Source organism: Euprymna scolopes, chromosome 8, assembly GCF_053919585.1.
Source record: "Euprymna scolopes isolate OS-2025 chromosome 8, ASM5391958v1, whole genome shotgun sequence".
NCBI classification, from domain to species: domain Eukaryota; kingdom Metazoa; phylum Mollusca; class Cephalopoda; order Sepiida; family Sepiolidae; genus Euprymna; species Euprymna scolopes.
The window spans coordinates 43413710-43433811 of NC_136489.1; the positions used below are offsets into that span (position 1 = coordinate 43413710).

At 36.1% G+C, this 20102-nt stretch overlaps 1 protein-coding gene across 1 annotated transcript in view; it reads right to left on the reverse strand.

Moving 5' to 3' along the window:
• LOC145283540 (uncharacterized) overlaps positions 1-17038 on the reverse strand; it is a 136104-nt gene extending 119066 nt beyond the window's left edge. Inside the window, exon 1 of the mRNA XM_080132410.1 lies at positions 16946-17038. The gene's annotated coding sequence lies outside the window, so the exon portion shown is untranslated. The remainder of the gene's footprint in view (positions 1-16945) is intronic.
• Positions 17039-20102: the final 3064 nt, after the last annotated feature.

A 20102-nucleotide genomic window follows, 5' to 3' on the forward strand; every position in this document is an offset into this window, starting at 1 on the left:
TAGCAAGATCTGCGTTTTTGTTTCGTTTTTCTGTCTCTTTAATCTTCACCCTGTGCATTGCTGGAACGGCACAATCTATAATTTGTCAGTTTCTTTCCTTCTTGTTAATAATTATGATGTCCGGTCTTCTTGGTTGAATGTGTTTATCTCCATGTTTGTATCTCTATGCCCCAAAGGATTTTGTGGTTTTCGCTTTCCAGTAGAGTCTCCAGTTTGTGTTTGAGCTATTTGTCTATATGTTCAAGATGCAGTCAACAACAGAGCTCCCAGTGTAATGCCTTCCCGTTTATCGTTTCGTCTCTTTTCCACAGAGTCTACATTTACTATTTTCCTGTGTTTTATCTATTTTAGCCTTAATGTAGTTATTATTATTATTATTGTTATTATTATTATTATTATTATTATTGTTATTATTATTATTATTATTGGCTCACAAGGAGCTTTCACACTGGTCATAAAGGATCTCTCCTGTAGTGTTCTCTGGAAGCTGAATGACAACAACTCTCCAGTTTTCGAGCATTCTCCACCTCTTCTGATAACATTTGCAAATGAATTTGCATTATGGCAACAGCCACCCACCATCGATCTCTCGCTAGCAGCGGCCATTGGTCTCCACTGGAATTTGAATGGCAATAAATCTCCCCAAAGTTCCAGTTCTCTTTGCACTTGTCCAGTGGAGGTCTGTCACTGCTCTCTCCTCGGTTTTTCCATCATCCTTGATCCTTCTCGGCTGTTTGGCATCATTCTTTTGTGGGGGGGGGTGATTGGGTAATGGGAGGGTATGGGGGAGGGGATAGGGAAGGATAGAGAACTTATAGATATCTTCTATGTTCTTGGTTCCATGTAATGCTTCTTCATGTTTTGTCTCTGCAGCATGTGTGTTAGTCCCTGCATTTAAGGATTTTCCTTAATATTTCAGCTGTTTTCATTATTGTTATTCGTTGTATCTTTCCAGTCATTCCTCTGATTCCAATTTCTCTCATTCTTTTTTCAGAGTTTTTTTTGGAATTGTTCCTAGTGCTCCTACTATCATAGGTACTATCTTGATTTTTGTTTTATCATCCATATTCCTTTCAGTTATCTTGCTAGCTCTGTGTATTTGTTCTGTTTTTCCATTTCTTTGATATTCATCCTGTGGTCAGCTGGAACAGCAAAGTTTACGATTTGGCAGGACTTTTCTTACTTGTTAATTATTACGATATCTGGTCTTCTTGCTTGGATGGGTTTATCCGTTTGTATGTCCATGTCCCATAGGATTTTGTGATTCTTGTTTTCAGTTACTGTTGGTGACTTATGTTTGTACCATTTGTCTGTGTGTTCAAGATGCAGTTGTTTACAAAATTCATAGTGTACTGCCCTTCCCACTTGGTCATGCCTGTTCTTGTATTCCTTTTGGGTTAGTTTGCTATATTCACTTACTATATAGTTTATGATTTCGTCTCTTTGTTCACAGTTTGCTGTTTTCTTATGTTTTGTCGATTTTTGCTTTGATGTGGTTGGTTCTTATCAAGTTATCTTGCGCTGCCGTTATCAGGGATTCAGTTTCTCTGTTTACGTGTCCTTTTCTCATTCATGTCCAAATGTTTTCGTTATTCTAATCTTTTGTCATCCTTACGAATCTTCAGTGTAGTTGTTTCTCGTCACATTTTTCTTTTCTTGTCTTATCCTTTGTCTCTCTGTTTTCTGTTTTGTTGTTTGTTTCAGTGCCTCTCGCTGCCATAATTATCCTGTCAGCGTTTTGCGTTATGTAATTTTCTAGTTCTTTTTTGGTGTTATTCACAAAGTCTTCTATACATACCAGTCCCTTCCCATTGTCTTTCCTTTTCACGTAGAGTGGGTCAACATCATCCTTCAGGTGTAGTGCGTTGTGCATGACTATGAGTTTCCTGGTCTTCTGATCGAGCTGTCTCAGTTCTTCTTTGGTCCACCCTATGAATGGTCCAGAGTATCTTAGTAATGATAGTATAATACCAATAATTGTAGGAGCATTAGGAACAGTTTCAAAGTAATTGGAAACAGACTAAGAGAAATCGGAATCAAGTGGAAGATTCAGATTATGCAATGGATGGTAATGCTGAAAACAGCTGGAATCTTAGGGACAACTCTCGATTGCAGAAACTAATCTACATAAGTGACAAGCACTAACCGGCTAAAATATAGAAAATGCAGCAGAAGTAAAACAACAAAATGCAACCAAGAAAACTGAAACCGCAAAATTGTAAAATTGTACCCCCCCCCCCAAAAAAAAAATTCTAGTGCCAACATCGATTGGAACCATACCAAATAGTCGAGAAGGGTCAAGGAGGATGGAAAGACTGAGGAGGAGAAGCATTAACCAAACCTCCATTGGATGGATATAAAACAGACTGGGCCCTTGGGGATACTTATTGCCATCCAAATTCCAGTGGAGAATAATGGTCATTGCTAGTGAGAAGTCAGTGGCAAATGACTGTTGTGAGGACGCAAACTCATTTGCAAAGGTTACTGAAAGAGGTGGAGAGTACTGGAAATTTGGAGAGACTTATTGTCATCCAGACACTAGGGAACACCACCGGTTGTTGTCAGTGAACAATCTCTGACGATGATCTGTTTGGGAACTCCTAGTAAGTACAAGTAATAATAATAAAAAAAACTTGCTCTTATCCAATTAAAAACCACCCTCAGACTTACTGTTCCACTCCTTCTTTCCAAGAACTGCCTGCCTGTGGAACTCTGTTCCGTTGGTCTGCTTTCCAGCTGACTACAATATTGTCCAATGTAAACAAGCTCTTGTTGAAGTGTCCTCTAATCTAATTATACCAAATTTCTACTACTAACGATTACTACACTATTTGTCTACGAGTACCGTACACGCATTAATCCTTATCCTCGAGTGACCACTGGACCTCGATATATATATAAAAGAAACTCTTTATTTTTTTTTTACTGTCATTTAAGATTGAGATTCACGCCCCCCCTCCACGTTTGTTGGGCATGTTAGAAAGCATGCTGGCTTTGCTAGGTAAAAGTAACTCTAACAAATGCATAGAAAATAGATTGTGCAATCAATAAAAGCATGTGACACTTATATAGATAGGTAGAAAGATAAAAGTTCTTGTGTTTGGTAACAGTTATTTATAGTCGATTTTTTTTAACCCCCTCATCCTTTTTTTTCTTGTAAACTAAACTATACAATTGCCAAACATCAATTTACTAAAACTATTGTATAATTACATCAGGGTGGCAAAGTGGGGGATGGCGGTGTATAAGTGATTAACGACATGGACTGACAACTTGGGTGTGACAAATAAAAATCACTTAACCGTTGTTATCATCATCATCATCATCATCATCATCATCATCATCATTATTGGCTCACATGGAGCTTTCACACAAGTCAGCAAACGATCTGATTGGAGACCTGTGGTGTTCTCTGGAAGCTGAGTGACAACAAGTTTCCCCAGACGTCCAGCTCTCTCCTCCTCCTTCGATAGCATTTGCAAATAAATTTGCATCATCGCAACAACCGCTTACTATTGATTTCTCGCTGGCAGTGGTCATTGGTTTATACTGGAATTTGAGTGGCACTAAGCTTCCCCAAGATCCCAGTTCTCTTCGCACTTGTCCAGCAGAGGTCTGACCAGTGCTCCCTCCTAGGTCTTTCCATCCTGCTTGACCCTTCTCGTCTCTTTGGTATCACTTTTCTATTGGGGGGGACGGTGGTGAAACAATGGAGGGGATGCATGATGGGGGTGTAGAAAATGTAGATTTGCAGCTTCGGTGTTCTTCATTCCCTGTAACGCTTCTTCGTTATATTGCCTTGTGTTATTCTCTGCATTCAAGGGGTTTCCTTAATATTTCAGCCATTTTCATTATCGTTAGGCGTTGTATTTTTGCAGCTATTCCTCTGATTCCAATTTCTGACATTCTTTTTTCCAGGTTTTTCGGAATTGTTCCTAGTGCTCCTACTATTATCGGTACTATTTTGATTTTCTTCATCATTCAAATCCCGTTTAACTCTCTGGCTAGATCTTTGTATTTGCTTCGTTTCTCCTTTTCTTTCATACTCACACTGTAGTCAGCTGGGACAGCAAAGTCTACGATTTGACAGGATTTTTCTTTCTTGTTAATTATTATGATATCTGGTCTTCTTGCTTGGATGGGTTTGTCCGTCTGTTTGTCCATGTCCCATAGGATTTTGTGGTTCTCGTTTTCGAGTGCTGTTGCGGGTTTATGCTTGTACCATTTATTTGTACGCTCAAACTGCAGCCGTTTGCACAATTCCCAGTGCACCGCCCTCCCCACTTGGTCATGCCTGTTTATTATCATTATTATCATTATTATTATTATCATTATTATTATTATTATTATTATTATTATTATTATTATTATCATTATTATTATTATTATTATTATTATTATTATTATTATCGGCTCACATGGAGCTTTCACACAAGTCAGCAAACGATCTGATTGGAGACCTGTGGTGTTTTCTGGAAGCTGAGTGACAACAAGTCTCCCCAGACGTCCAGCTCTCTCCTCCTCCTTCGATAGCATTTGCAAATAAATTTGCACCATCACATCAGCCTCTTACCATTGATTTCTCGCTGGCAGTACCCATTGGTTTATACTGGAATTTGAGTGGCACTAAGCTTCCCCAAAATCCCAGTTCTCTTCGCACTTATCCAGCGGAGGTCTGGCCAGTGCCCCCTCCTCGGTCTTTCCATCCTCCTTGACCCTTCTCGGCTCTTATTATTATTATTATTATCATAATTATTATTATTATTATCATTATTATTATTATTATCATTATTATCATTATCATTATTATTATTATTATCATTATCATTATTATTATTATTATTATCATTATTATTATTATTATCATTATTATTCTTATTATTATCATTATCATTATTATTATCATTATCATTATTATTATTATCATTATCATTATTATTATTATTATCATTATTATTATTATCATTATTATTATTATTATTATCATTATTATTATTATCATTATTATCATTATTATTATTATTATTATTGGGACGGTGATACGTTAAAAAGTACCAGTTCTCGTTAAATCACCAAAGTTAAGCGACGGGAAACCTGACCATGTAGGAATACTGGGCGCTATATATTACCTTCCCATGCGGCTGAGGACTGTTTGTGAATTTGATATTCCCTATAAACTTCTTTCTTTGAGGGAAACCAGCATGGCTCGTCCAGGGCTAATAGCACACTAGGTAGGCTAGATTCGAAGTGACAGTGGCTAAGTGATTAACTGTAACAGAGCCGCTAGTGCTGTTAGCAGCAGGAGCAGCAGCAACAGCAGCAGCAGCCTTATGACAGCTAACATATGCAAATGATGAAACCTGCTGTGCGATGTGACGTCACAACAGAAATAAAAGGACACACGTGGACGAAGAAGCAAGGTTTGGAGAAGCATGTGTTCGACATGTGACCGGAGAAGGAATTGCGTGCAAGAAAAATACATGTTCTAGACGTGGCTGAAAAATAACAGCGAGCGACACATGGGTGACGAGAGCGTTTTAAAAAGACATGTTGATGCAAGAAATGAACTGTTTAAAACAAGAGGCAGTGCATTGCTGGAAATACCAGGCATCAATGCCTTTTGTTAAAAACTCAAAAAATGAATTCAATTTCTTTCCTCTTCCTTTCTTCCGTTTCCTTGTGATCGAGTCTATATGTTCATTCATTCTTTTTGCACACTGTTATCCTCATCTTCATAGCTGTTGTTGTTTCACCATATTTCGGCCAATTGATCTTCTGGCCTTCTTCAGGTGATTAACCACGATGGGATAGGAATATTGAGTCTTGTAATTTATCCCCAGTAATTACTGCCTTCCATAGTTGTTGTTTGACCACGTTTAGGCCAACTAATCTTCTGGCCTGCTTGAGTGGGATTGAAACCACTATCTTCAGACGGTGCTCATCTGAAACCGTAGCTTCACTGCCTCTATCCACTGCACTACGAGCCCTGAAGGGCGATTAAGGTCGGATTTTATGATCTTATAAATCCAATTTTATGTTCTTATCTGGTCTTCCATTGTCAGGTCCGTACCGAATGGTATTATTTTTTTTGTTTTTTATCATGTTACATATTAACGTGTAATGTTACATAACAACATCGACTGACAACCTGGATGTGCCAGGTTCGAATCCAATTTGTTCTATGGAAGCACTTTCACTTAGAGATGCTGGCAACTTTCACGTGGTCTCTCCTATAAGGACTCAATGTCTTTCTAGAAAGAATTCTAACTAGAAATATATTGAGAAAGCTAATATAAGAAATGGAGTTATCCAATTCGTACAAAATGGTCCCCCCTCGCCAAACTTTAACAAAAAACACTCGACTAGCTATAACCACTATCAACAATTTCACTCACTCTTTATCTGTGCCTAAATCTAAAAGCGCATTCCATGAACAAAGCGTCTTTCCTAGAACTGTCCGCCTGTGGAACAGTGTTCCACTGACCTGCTTCCTGGCGGACTGCAATATCGTGACTACAAGTCCAATGTAAAGACGTTCTTTTTGATCTGTCCCATTAAATAATCAAATTCTATCCAACTTACACCATTAACGATTACGTATATCCTCAGCCTCCGAAATCAACAGAGATTAGACCATCCCTGTAATCATCAAGTGCCTGTTGATTTTGCAGTGGGAGTTTAGTTCTGTGCAGTTCTAGGAGGTCCATCATCCCAGCCTTTGCCTTCTCTCTTTGAGAAGAGGTTAATTAATTGATAATCGCCCGAGGCGCCCTTACCAAGAAATGCTGACGGGCTGGCCAGACACTTTTTTGCAGGTCAGAGTGGCTCTCCTCAACTTGCAATGGGAGAGAACTTAACAATTCCTCCTTACTACACTACCACCTTACATTCATTAACCCTTATCCTCGAGTGGCCTTTGGGCTTTGATAAATGATGACTCCCTTGTAAAAAAAAAAAATAATGAATGAATGAATCGAGGGGTTACGCAGTAGTTTAGTTCCAGTTTTGTTCATTCCTCAATTTGATGATGACGTACACTGGTAAGGTAATCTCATAAACGTGGTCCATTTATCGACACATGCAACATTACGTGGGAAAAGAAAAATGACGTTTTTTTTTTTTTTCCTTTTCTTTTCTTTTCTATTTAATTCGACGAAGCTAACAGAAAGTAATGTCGGGGCGAGACAATTATCGAATTGCTGAGTGGAAAAGAAAGAAAGAAAGATTGAACTAAATACACGATGCAGACAAGCTTAAAAATCGATACAGAGTGAATGTATGTTTGCTGCTGCGCTGATCGATTTGTTTAAGAAACAATAAATTAAAACTGTTTTAATTTTTGTTCGTCCAGATTTTCCCCTGTACTGTACGACGAAACGAAAATATCATATTTCAAAAAATCATTTTCATTGATCAAGTGTGTGTGTGTGTGTTATTTTATTTGTTTTTTGCTTTTGCGATACGTTTTGAATGAATTCAATTATTTATACGAAAGTGCATTTTTACCTAAATGCGAGTTGAGAATAATTTTCCCTTTGATCAATGTGGTACCCCCAAATGGGGAGCGGTATATATATATATATATATATATATATATATATATATATATATATATATATATATATATATATATATATATATATATATATATATATTTTAAATATAATTATCCACTGACGTGTGTTTTGTCGTACAGCCACTCTGATGAGTCGTAGACGGCGAAACACGTGTCAGTAAATAATTACATTTTAAAAACAATATATATATATACTAGCGGGGGTACCCGGCGTTGCCCGAGTGTTTGTTTCCGGGACGGGGGGGGGGGAGTTTTAAAAAATGTTATGGTAGGTAAGTAGGAAGGATCAAACCCGGAGTCATGAGTAAAAGTAGGAAAATAAAGTGTGAAAAAAAACAAACAAAAAAAAAAAACATCTGCAACGTTAACAGTTCGGCCACCAAGAAAAGTCCATTCCAGTTGTTTAGGAAAAAAAAACAAAAAAAAAAAAACGACTACGGTAGGTCGGCGCGAACGTGAAAATATAATGTGAATTGTCCAGCACGCTAACGACTACGCCACAGAGCACTGCAGCTTAGTTTAGTGATTTTAAATAACTTCACATGAAAGAACTACGAAGCCAAATCGGTGTTCTCTTCTCAACTGTTCCTTGTGAACGATCCCCAAACGGTGTTAAGTGGTGGCAGGGGGAGGAGGAATTTATTAGAGAGAAAATATTTTACCACTTCCATTGATCTTAACCGATTTTGGCCGTGACTTCTCAGCAGAAAAATATAGAAATCTAAGATTATCGAGGAATTTGAGAAATAATAAGCCTATAACACACCTCAGATATTGTTCTGCCGTTTGTGCATATTATATTTGCATGAAATATCTTGATTTTTAATCCTATTAAGGTCAAAATCCGACGGGAAAAAAATGAGTTCATTTTATTTATATAGATAGAAGAGAAGAGAAGAGAAGAGAAGAAGAAGATATATATATATATATATATATATATATATATATACTAGTGGAGAAACCCGACGTTGCCCGGGATTGAATGAGAATTAACGAATGTTTCACCCTCCCATATTTTATTGACATCGAAATCGGTGAAATCGCCCATTTTTTTTGCCAAATCGATCAATTGCCTGCTCTAATTTGGGACCCATCGCGGTGCACCTGGAGTAAACTTCATATACCTCTCGCGGTGATAGTTCACAATATATTGAGGTCTATATTGCACTGTAGAGAAACTACTGTCGATTATATAAAATTATTTTTTTATATATAATGGCTAGAATTAAAGTTTAAAATGCAAAAAGTAAGTATCATACTTCAGTTGTGCTCTAAACAGAAACATTCATTTCAAACGCACCCCTGTCATATCAGATACCCTATTGTTGATTTTATGCCGGCCTTTCGGCTTATGTGATAATAAAGCTTCTGAAATGCACTTGTGATGTTAGGCTGTGTAAGGTGTTAACTTAGGTCAAAATCGCCTGTTCCTTCTTTTATCGGATTATTCTGATCATTGGTTATTCATACTTATTTAGGACATTCCGATACTAAGCCTATTTAACAACACTGTCAGGCACATAAACTATCTACGTGTAAAATTTCATAAAAATCGGCCTAGCCGTTTTCGAATCAATACACACACACACACACACACACACACACACACACACACACACACACACATTTCCTTTCTCTCTCTCTCTCTTTCTCTCTCTCTCATTTTCTCTCTCTCTCTCTCTCTCTCTCTCTCTCTATATATATATATATATATATATATATATATATATATATATATATATATGTATGTATATATATATATAGAAAGAATTGCATTTTTGGAAACTCCGCGGAATAACGTCTTTCTTGTTTATTTGTACCCCTTGTTAGATAATTAACATTTTGTAAGGTTTATAATGTTTTTTGAAAATTTGAATAAATTTTCAATAGTAAAATTTTTCTATTATATAGACACAGACACAGACACAGACACACACACACACACACACACACACACACACACACACACACACACACACATATATATATATATATATATATATCTCACCTCAGACGAATTATCAGCATTTTAATCTGATGATACTTTACATTGATGAAATGCAGAAGCATCTGTGTAGCTTAATTTGTATTGTTATTTTCATCTTGGTTATTCGGTTCATAACATTTCCACCTTCTTCAGGTGCATTAGTTCGAAATCTGGAAACTATACAGAATTTTGAACTAAACCTCCTTATTTTAATCCACGGAGGTAGATTGTTCTTACTCTATCAGCCATGGCTTGGAGTTATTTAATTAGGCTAACACTTTTACCTGATTATGGTCAACAGGACAAGAACAATCTACTCCCATGGATTAAATAACAGCTTCAGTTCGAAATTATGGACAGGTTACCGAGTTTGATATAAAAATTCCCAAGTTCAAAAAGATACACCTGAAGAACGTTGAATGTTACATCGGCCGAAACGTTTTGAAAATAACACACAATATGAGAATCTATATATCAATACGGTAATACCTTTACATACATAAAGTACGTGTGTCACGGTTTCCAGATTATAAATTATTTGATCAGGAGATCCTATTTATTAAAAAGGAGTTTAGAAGGTGATAACACACTACGAAATTAAATTAGTATATAGAGACGCTAATTTAATGTTAATAGTATGTTATCACGTTATATCCTTCTTTTTAATGAATAGGATCTCCCGATCACCGAAGACGCAATGCAAAAAGACATTTATAATAATAAAAATATGATGTCGTTTTGGGTCGTACGTGAAACTAAAATATACCTCCTTGGTCTTCTGGCTAGGATCCAAGTGCAGTATCTGTTCTGTCTAAAAATGGTATAATATTATTGTGGGGTTTCCGTTCACACCAGGCGTCCATACAATGGAAATATGTCACAGACTCCTATAGTGATATTAGAGATAAACCGTAATAAGCAGATATATTCTGACACTACATCAACCAGATTACTTAGATAGGTATTTTTACAGTTTTGTCAAAAGGGCTACAATAAGATCGTGTAGTCTACATTCGCGCTAAACGTTCACAGAATGCCCAGCAGCAGCGTATTACATATGAAAGATGCCGCTGCGGGATTTCCACAAGTCCCGCTAGTAATAGTATGGATGATTTGAATGATACAAATTATCTATTTTCAACTATTAATAAATCTTTTACCAATGGAGATTTCGTATCTGTCTGTCTTTTTTTTTTTTTTTTTTTTTTTACAAAGCAGCCACCATTTATCAAAACCCAGAGGCTACTCGAGGGTAAGAGTTAATGAGTGTACAGTAGTCAATGGGAAAATATCGTAGTAATCGTTAGTAGTGGAAATTTAGTAAACTGGATGACTTAATCATCAAAAACTTGTTCACATTGGACTTGAAGATGATCATATTGCAGTACGTTGAAAAGCGGGAAAATGGATCAGAGTTCCACAAGTGTGTAGTTCTAAGAAACTTTGTTCATGGAATCTACATTTAGGTTTAGGCACAGATCTATATTATCATTTTTTTAATGTTTAATTCAGAGGTGGTGCTAGTGTAGTGTATGTTTTTGTTGTCATGATACCAACCTCCCAGGCACTACCCCTTCCTTTATTTTTATAAGTGGATTGTGGGATATCTCTTGTGTGGTCATGATACTGCCCTTCCTGAGATTAACTTCTCCTCTTTTTTGGATTGATAGTTCTCATCTTTTTTGGATGGATAATTCTGTTCTGTTGTCATGACAGCATCCTTCCAGATATTGCCTTCCCCGTTTTTGGAGAAGGGTGGAGTAATGGTGTAGCTGTCCTGTGGTAATGATACCATCGTCCCAGGCATTGCCTCCTCCTTTGGAGGACAGTGAAGTGTGTGTTCATTTGTTATAGATGCAAACAAAAATAGATATTTCTGCAAGTAATAATAAAAATCAAATTCACACGCACACGCACACTAAAATGAAAAAAAAAAAAATATGATATAAAAAACATAATAATAAATATAAAAAACATACATCCTTGCATAAGCAATTATACAGAAAATAAACTAAAAAAAATTTAGTTTCATGTATTCCTTTAAGGAATGAAACACAAATATTTCTCTTATAGCCTACTTGCCATAAGTATATTTTTATATGGAGAGCAGAAAGTGGAAATTAGTTTTGTAGCTTTCGCCTACTCTCAATTTCTCACATTCCATGGTCAAAGTTTCTTACAAAGGGGGTTGGGTTGTTGTTCATTGTGTCGGCTGTTGTTTTCAATGAGTGTGAATATTTTCAATCCTTTTATAGTATTCATCGATATTCAGGTTGTCAGTCTATCTAGCTCATTAATCCTTATTTTCAAGTGGCTTTTAATTTTTATAATAGTGGCTTATTAGTAAAAAACAACAAAAAACTACTATGTAACTCTACTCAAGTATTGGGTTTCTTTGAAATAAATACTCAAACAGAAATATATAATATCTTATATATACTAGACATTTTAGCCCATTAAAAACGAGAAAAAGTTATAGGTCATTGACTTAGAATGAGTGCTTTATGCCAAATTGATGGTTGAATATGGTTAAATTTATGATAATTTTTGTATTAAATACTAATCCCTATTAATCCCTATTAATTCTAAAATTGTACATTGAAGGGATACCATATTTTGTATGCTGAACATTAAGCCCCCCCCCCCCCCCCCGTATTTCTTCCTATAGTTTAAAAACGCTATGCGACTTACAAATATCTGTGCATGATGTTGCCAAGCTTATCAAAGACCTTGATTCCAATAAAGCAACTGGCCTTGACGGAATTCCAATTATAGTGCTCAAAAAGCTTCAACTTGAACTAGTGTGCATACTTAAAAGCTGTTTAAATGCTGCCTTAAGGAGAAATGCCTCCCTAACCCTTGGAAAAATTCATCAGTCTGCTCTGTATTTTAAAATTCTGGAGATTGGTCTTCTGTCTCTCAGTACACATCAATTATTCTCCTGTGCATCATGAGTAATGTGCTGGAATATGTGATAGAGAAGTGGTCAACCACTTGAGTAAAAATTACTACTCAGTGACATGCAATATGGTTTCCGTTTTGCTAAATCTATAGCTGATGTGCTTAAGTAATATCACACAGGATTAGTGAATCTCTTGACGGGGGGGGGAGGAGATTCGTTTCTGGGGCAATTGCTTTTGACATATCAAAGGCTTTTGATAGGATATGGCATGAAGATCTATTTTATAAGATTTCCAGCTGTGGAATAGCTGAAAATGTCCTCTCAATTATTAAATCCTTTCTCTCTGATAGGCTTATAAGAGTAGTCATTGATGGAAAGAAATCGAAACTCATAGTATCAATGCTAATGTCCCTCAGGATTCCGTCCTGGGCCCAGCCCTCTTCCTGATCTTTATCAACGGTCTCCCAAATCACATTCTTAGATAATTCATAGACATTTATACAGACGACACTACCATTTATGGCAACACTTCAAAGGCTGACAATGACCAAGATCTCTCCGATGCTCTCTCTTCTGACCTTGATGACGTGATGCAATGGGAAAAAGGTGGCCGGTTCATTTTAATGTATCTAAAACCAAACTTCTCTCTTTCCATCATCAACGCTCTAGCCTCTATCTCGCCCCAGTTGAAATCAATGATTCTCTTCTTAGGGAAGCACCATGTTTTAACAAACTTCTGAGGCTGACCCTCACTCCTGATCTGAAATGGAACACATAAATCACATCTGTTACCAAGATCACCGGAAAAATGATTGAATCATTTTACCACTCTGATAGATATTTCACTGCCGATGCAATCCTCTACCTATATAAGAACCAAGTACGTCCTAGGATGGAGTACTGTTGCCACATCTGGGAAAAAGCTGTTTAGAGTACTCTATCCTGCCTTGATAGAGTTAAAAACTGGCTTTGAAACCTACTAGGTAATGCCCTTTTCTCTTCCCTGCAACCTCTTTCTCACAAAAGAAATGTTGCGGACCTGTCTTTGCTCTATCATTGTTTCCATGGCAACTGCTCGTTTGAGCTCCAATTTATGGTCCCCCTCTTGTCAGACTTTCACAAAAAGCACTCATCTCGCTAGTGCGCATATTTTTGCTTAATACCTGGAAAAAAACTTAATACTGGAAAATTTTAAATTGATATTCGTTTTCAGCATATTCGAAAGCCTACAGAAAACAAGTTTTTAAGGTAAGTTTTGTGTTAGTCTACCAGGTCACAATCATAAAATAAACACCACCTCCAAAAAAAATAATATACCCCCCCCAAAAAAAATAAAATGGTGGCTATTAAGTGGGCATTCATTTTACATTAAATTAATACAGAAAAGTGATCCCCTACTTTTTGAAACTATAATTTCTTGATATCTTAGAAACTACTTTTTTCCTGGAATTTTAAATGTTATTTTCGTTTTCAGCACCCTCAAAAACCTATTATAATGGTAATTTTAAAGGATTTTTTGAGGGTGGATAGATATTGTACTTTTATTGAAACATTTTATGGCGATAAAAATATGCCAAAAATATGTTCTAGATGATGGATGATCGCCTTAATGTGCGACCTTAAGGGCAAATGTCACACAGCGCACTACACAATTCAGGTAATTACCTTTCCAACGAGCCTCCGTTTGTTAAATTCTGATCAATAGTCGCTGAGATTTGAAACTTATAATATTGCTAAAAAAGTGGTATGTATATATTTCCCCCAAACCTCTGGCCTTAATGGAGGAGAGACTAAAACTTTCTGCTATGTTTTCAGATTATCTGAAATAACAGCAAGGGAAAACTCGATTCCAAATATTTCTCATATGTTATATCTATTATACACTGTGAAATTTACTTTATGTATGAAAACCAAAGAGGGGAGGTATAACATATGAGAAATGTTTGGAATCAAGTCTCTCCCTACTGTTATTTCAGATCATTTGAAACCATTGCAGCAAGTTTTAGTCTCCCTTTTATCAAGGCCAGAGGTTTTGGGTAAATATCAGATATTTTGTAATTCATATGAAAAACTAAGAAAACAAATAACTATGATTGAAACATTTTCTAGCTGTAAAAAAAATGCCAAAAATAAGCCCTGGATGATGGATGATCCCCTTAATATGCGACCTTAAGGGTAAATGTCACGTAGCCCATTACACAATTCAGGTTATTACCTTTCTAACGAGCCTTCATTTGTTAAATTCTGATCAATAGTCGCTGAGATATAGAACTTGCCAAGTCACTAATATATTATGGAAATCGTATCAAACAAGGCACTCGAAGATAAGCGTTAAGGACTAAAATGTAGAGAAAAAAGAAAGATTAAACGATTTGTTTCAAAATAATTCATGGTGGAGAAAGAAAGGAAAAGCTAACCGTATGATTGATTTAACTTCTGAAATTTAGAAAATGGAATGTTCTACCAGTATTTTGTTTAATTTCCGAGTTTTGAGCGATTATCAAGACTCAACCATAACTCGAATGAAACCACCATTTCTTTTTTTCGTTCCGACTCGACATGTTTTGCATTACCTGTCCTTTTAATTAAAAACACCTTAAAATAAGTTAAAACAACAACAACAACAACAACAACAACAACAACAGCAAAAACTTATCCAGGTAGGTAGAAGAGTAATTTACCTTGCATTTTGTAACATTTATTTGTTGTGTATTTATTTATTTTTTTCACTTCTTGTTTTGTTGGCTATTCTGGAAAATCCCTAATACATTTCCAGGTTGAAGAAAAACATTATTTAAAAAATGTGTTTAGATACCCTCTCTTCTTACGCAATAAAAAAAATAAAACATGCCTTGCAAACACCTAGGACAACCTAATATTTCTTCGATGCCAAAATATAAGATATTACATAGATATGGATAACCAGTTTCTTATGGTTGTCGACCCGAAATCCGATTTTTGATGTAGTTGTTTTTTCTCGCAATGCCTGGCATTACCCAAATGGTTACCAATCTAGTCCTGACTAGACCGAACGTTGCTGAACTTCCATGATCTAACGGGAACCTGTACGCCGTCAAGGTGCACGCCTTTGTTCGAGTTTAGCTGCGAATTTCCAGGTTCTTGTAATGGTAAAATGTTGGCAATCGTATCTGTTGATAGTCTGATTTGCCACGAAGTCGATAATGAAAGCTAGAGGCCTAAACACGAGGAGAGAAGACTACAATGAATGAATGAATGGTTAAAAAAAAGACACATTGTCATGTTTTAAGAAAGTAGATAAACAGAATATTTAAATTTTTACCTAGGATTTAATGAATGAAATGAAATACTACAGTTATTGCACTAACAATATATTTTCATGCGAGTTGAAAATAACAACAGCAATAACAACAATACTGCAAAACAAATAAGCGAAATGCGTTTTTTTTTGCTGAGTATGAACGAGGAAGTGTTTGTTGAGTAAAGGTAAAAATTGTCTGATGTGATGTATGTATGTGTGTGTGTATATATATATATATATTTAAATGCAATGAATATATTTAAGTGAAACAATACTGCATAAACGCACACACACTATATATATATTATTTTATATATACATATATATATACTATATATATATACATTATTTTATATATATATACTATATATATATTATTTTATATATACATATATATATATATATAGTATCATATATATGTGATATCAGATGTATATATATATATATGTGCACACACACATATTATGGAGTTACGGTATCATGTAACACACACACACACACACACACACACACACACACACACACACACACACACACACACACACACACACATAGTAAGTTATGGAAATATATGCCACTTAAACTAGACAGAATATTCCGAGTTTGGCTAGCTCTACTCGTGCATTGAGCACTGTTGAAGTAAGTACTGAAAATCAGTACACAGAAAGATATCTCCTTATAAAATTTTATGTGAATGCATGAAATAACATCGTACATACAATAATATTAACAATATATATAAATATCTAGTATATATAACATAATATATACATAAAATAATTATTTCTCTCTCTCTCTCTCACCATATATATATATATATATATATATATATATATATATATATATATATAAGCCTGACGAATACTAGCATGGATGAAACGCGGAATATTCTGTGTAGCTTAATTGCCACATATAGTTTTATAACTTACTATATATATATATATATATATATATATATATATATATATATATATATATATATATATATATAGCATACATGCACGCATTTAGCATGACGAGTTTCTTCAGGAATAAAACATAAACGTTCCTGTGTAGCTTACTTGTCATACATATACTTTTACACACACACACACACACACACACACACACACACACACACACACACACACATATATATATATGTATATATATATATATTGATTAAATAGAAAAGTGTTTAAAAATCAAGTGTCAGCTTACCGTATAGTTAAAGTTATGAAGGTTGACATGGCTTTTTAGGCACAACTAAATGTTACAGGAGATTTTCATTCGTAGCTCCTCTTAGAGAGAGAGAGAGAGAGAGAGAGAGAGAGAGAGAGAGAGAGAGAGAGAGAGAGAGGGTAAATAAATAGAGGGAGTAAAAAGGAATCGAGAGTGTAGGTTATGGGGGTGAGGTGTAAGGAGTAGAGGTTTGAGATTGGAGATGTGAGGGGTGGAGCTGGTAAAGATAAGCTCGCGGCTGCTGCTCCTGCTGTTTCTAAACATTAAATAACACCAAGAAACAATCTATAAAATGATGATGTACACTTGCGCTTGTTAAAGACTGCAGAAAACTGTTACGCATTACATGCATCACGTTAAGAGGGAAGAGGGGGAAAGTGACCGCCGTTGCTCAAAAGGTAAAGACGTATGCACACCCTAACAATTCAGGTTCTAAGCAAGTCTGGCTTAGTTGTATTTGTCCCCCAACATCATCCGAAAGATGTGACACAAGGTTGGAAAGCGGGATTTTTAAACCAGCGCCCTAGAGGAAGAGCCTGGACAACCTCGTTAGCATTCCCCCGGTAAGAGCGCCTCTGGCTATTAGCAATTAAATAAAGGTTGGGAAGATAAACTTAGATCATAACTCTAACCGACAGTAAAGGAGTCATCCGCATCGGCGCATGGTTTTTGTATGGATGCTTAAAGGCTATACAGAATGGTTAGAAAAAAAAAATTAAAAAAAAAGTATTATTATCGTTATTTTCATGGCAGGTGCTCGACTGAGCTTCAATCTATGTCCCCCTCCTCATAAAACATTGACGGCAAGCACTCATCTAGCTACAACTCTAACCCAACAATGTTTATTGCTCTTTATCTGTGCTTAAAACCAAACGAAAATTCCACGAGCAAAGCTTTTTTCCTAGAACTACCCGTCTGTGGAAAACAATGCCACGGGTCTGCTTCCCAGCTGACTATAACATTGTCGTTTTTAAGTCCAACGTAAACAGGTTCTTGTTGAGCCATCCTCGTGAACGATCAATTTCCATCCAATTTCCACCATTACCGTTCATCACGGTGTTCACTCATCAACCGTCATCCTCAAGTCGCCTCCTTGATACGTGATGATTCCCTAGTAAAAAACCAAAACAAAACAAAACAAAAACGCTTGTAATTTATTACTGAAATATATTTCTTACAAAAACGAATATGATAAGAAAATGGATATCATCCGTTTTATTCAGGATTCGCCTCGAGCTTTTCAAGCCGCGTCAACTGATTTCATAACAAACTTATTTTTTTTAAAATTTATTTTACTATAGAGTTCTTATTTACTTGCCTCTCCTTGAGGTGAGAGTTAGCTACACGTTTGTTATTTTCTTTTTTAATTTGAGGAAAATCCAGCTCTTAAAAGAGGAACCCTGGATTGGGATTAAAATTTAAATTGCCTTGGTCCAGAAGGATTTCTCCTTTATTAAATGAAGAGAGAAAAAAAATGAAATGTAGTATTAGAACCGATACTACACATTGCTTTTAATGAGTCATCACTTATCAAGGCTAAAAAGAAAACCTCTCGAGGATACAGGTTAACAAAATGAATGATGCCGAACACAATGAGAGGATCGATAACCTCGACGTATCACTCACTCAAAACAACAGTCGAACAAGAAAATATCAATTCTTCCTCCTTTGTCAGAAACATCGATTATAAAATATAAGGATGAAAGGAGGAGGAGCGAACATTATATGGTTGCCTCCTCCCACATATATTTTGACCTGTTTAGGTCGGCTGTTGTTTTGAGTGGGTGGTATATTGAATTTTTCAGCTTTCTTCATAAACATTCGAATCTATGCATTTCATCAAATGTTGTCATCAATTTGTTAAAAAAAAAGATTGTGTCGGCATCACACCAAATAGTCGAGAAGGATCAAGGAAGATGGAAAAATCAAGGAGAGAAAGCACTAAGCAGACCTCCACTGGATGGGTGCGAAAGGATCTGGAACCTTGGGGAGTCTTATTGCCACCCAAATTCCAGTGAAGACCAATGGTTATTACCAGCACGGCTGTTGTGATAACGCAAATTAATTTGCAAAGGTTATTGAAAGAGGTGGAGAGTCCTTTAAATCTGTTGTCACCCAGACTCCGGAGAACACGACCGGTTGTTGTCAGCGAGCAATCTGATGATAACCCATGTGAGAACTCCTAATCCTGAAAAACTTTGAAAAAAGAATGAGAGAAATTGGAATCAGGGGAATTACTAAGAAGATATAACGAACAACAATAATGAAAATGGATGAAATATAAAGGAAAACCCTTGAATGTTAACACATGAATTATAACCGTTAACTGGACATATCAAAACTGCAACAGAAGTAAAACAAAAAGATAGAGGAATGCCACATGGAACCAAGAAAACTGAAACTGTATAATCGTAAGTTGCTGCCCCCCTCCCTCCCCCCAAAAAAGAATTGTAATTCAAGCATGAAAAAACTACAAAGAAGGGTCAAGAAGGATGTAAAGAATTAGGAGAGATAGCACTAACCAGACCTCGACTGGATAAGTGTGAAGAGGACTGGAAACTTGTGGAGGCTTATTGCCACCCAAATTCTAGTGATGACCAATGGTCATTGCCGGTGAGAAGTCAATAGCAATCAGCTGTTGTGATAATTTAAATTCATTTACAAAGCTTATCGAAAGACGTAGAGGGTACTAGAAATCTGGAGAGACTTGTTGTCACTCAGTCTCCAGTGAACACCACCTATAGTTGTCAGTGAGCGATCTCTGATGATTACATGTGTGAGATCTCCTAGTTAGTACAAATAATAATAATAACACCATGAACACCCAGACAGATGGTATAAACACAAACCAGGAACAATATTTGAAAATGGAACTCATAAAGTCTTCTGTGATGTGGAGGTACAAACGGATAAAACCATCCAAATAAGGAGACCGAATGTCATAATTCTGCCATATCGTAGATTTTGCTGTTCTGGCGAACCACAGAGTGAGTATCAAAGAGATGGGGAAGTGAAGTAAATATACTGAATTGCCCAGAGAACTGAAAGAGATGCTAAAGATGAAGAAAGTCAAGATAATACCAATAATTGTAGGAGCAATAGGAATGACCCAAAAAACTTTGCGACAAAAGAATGA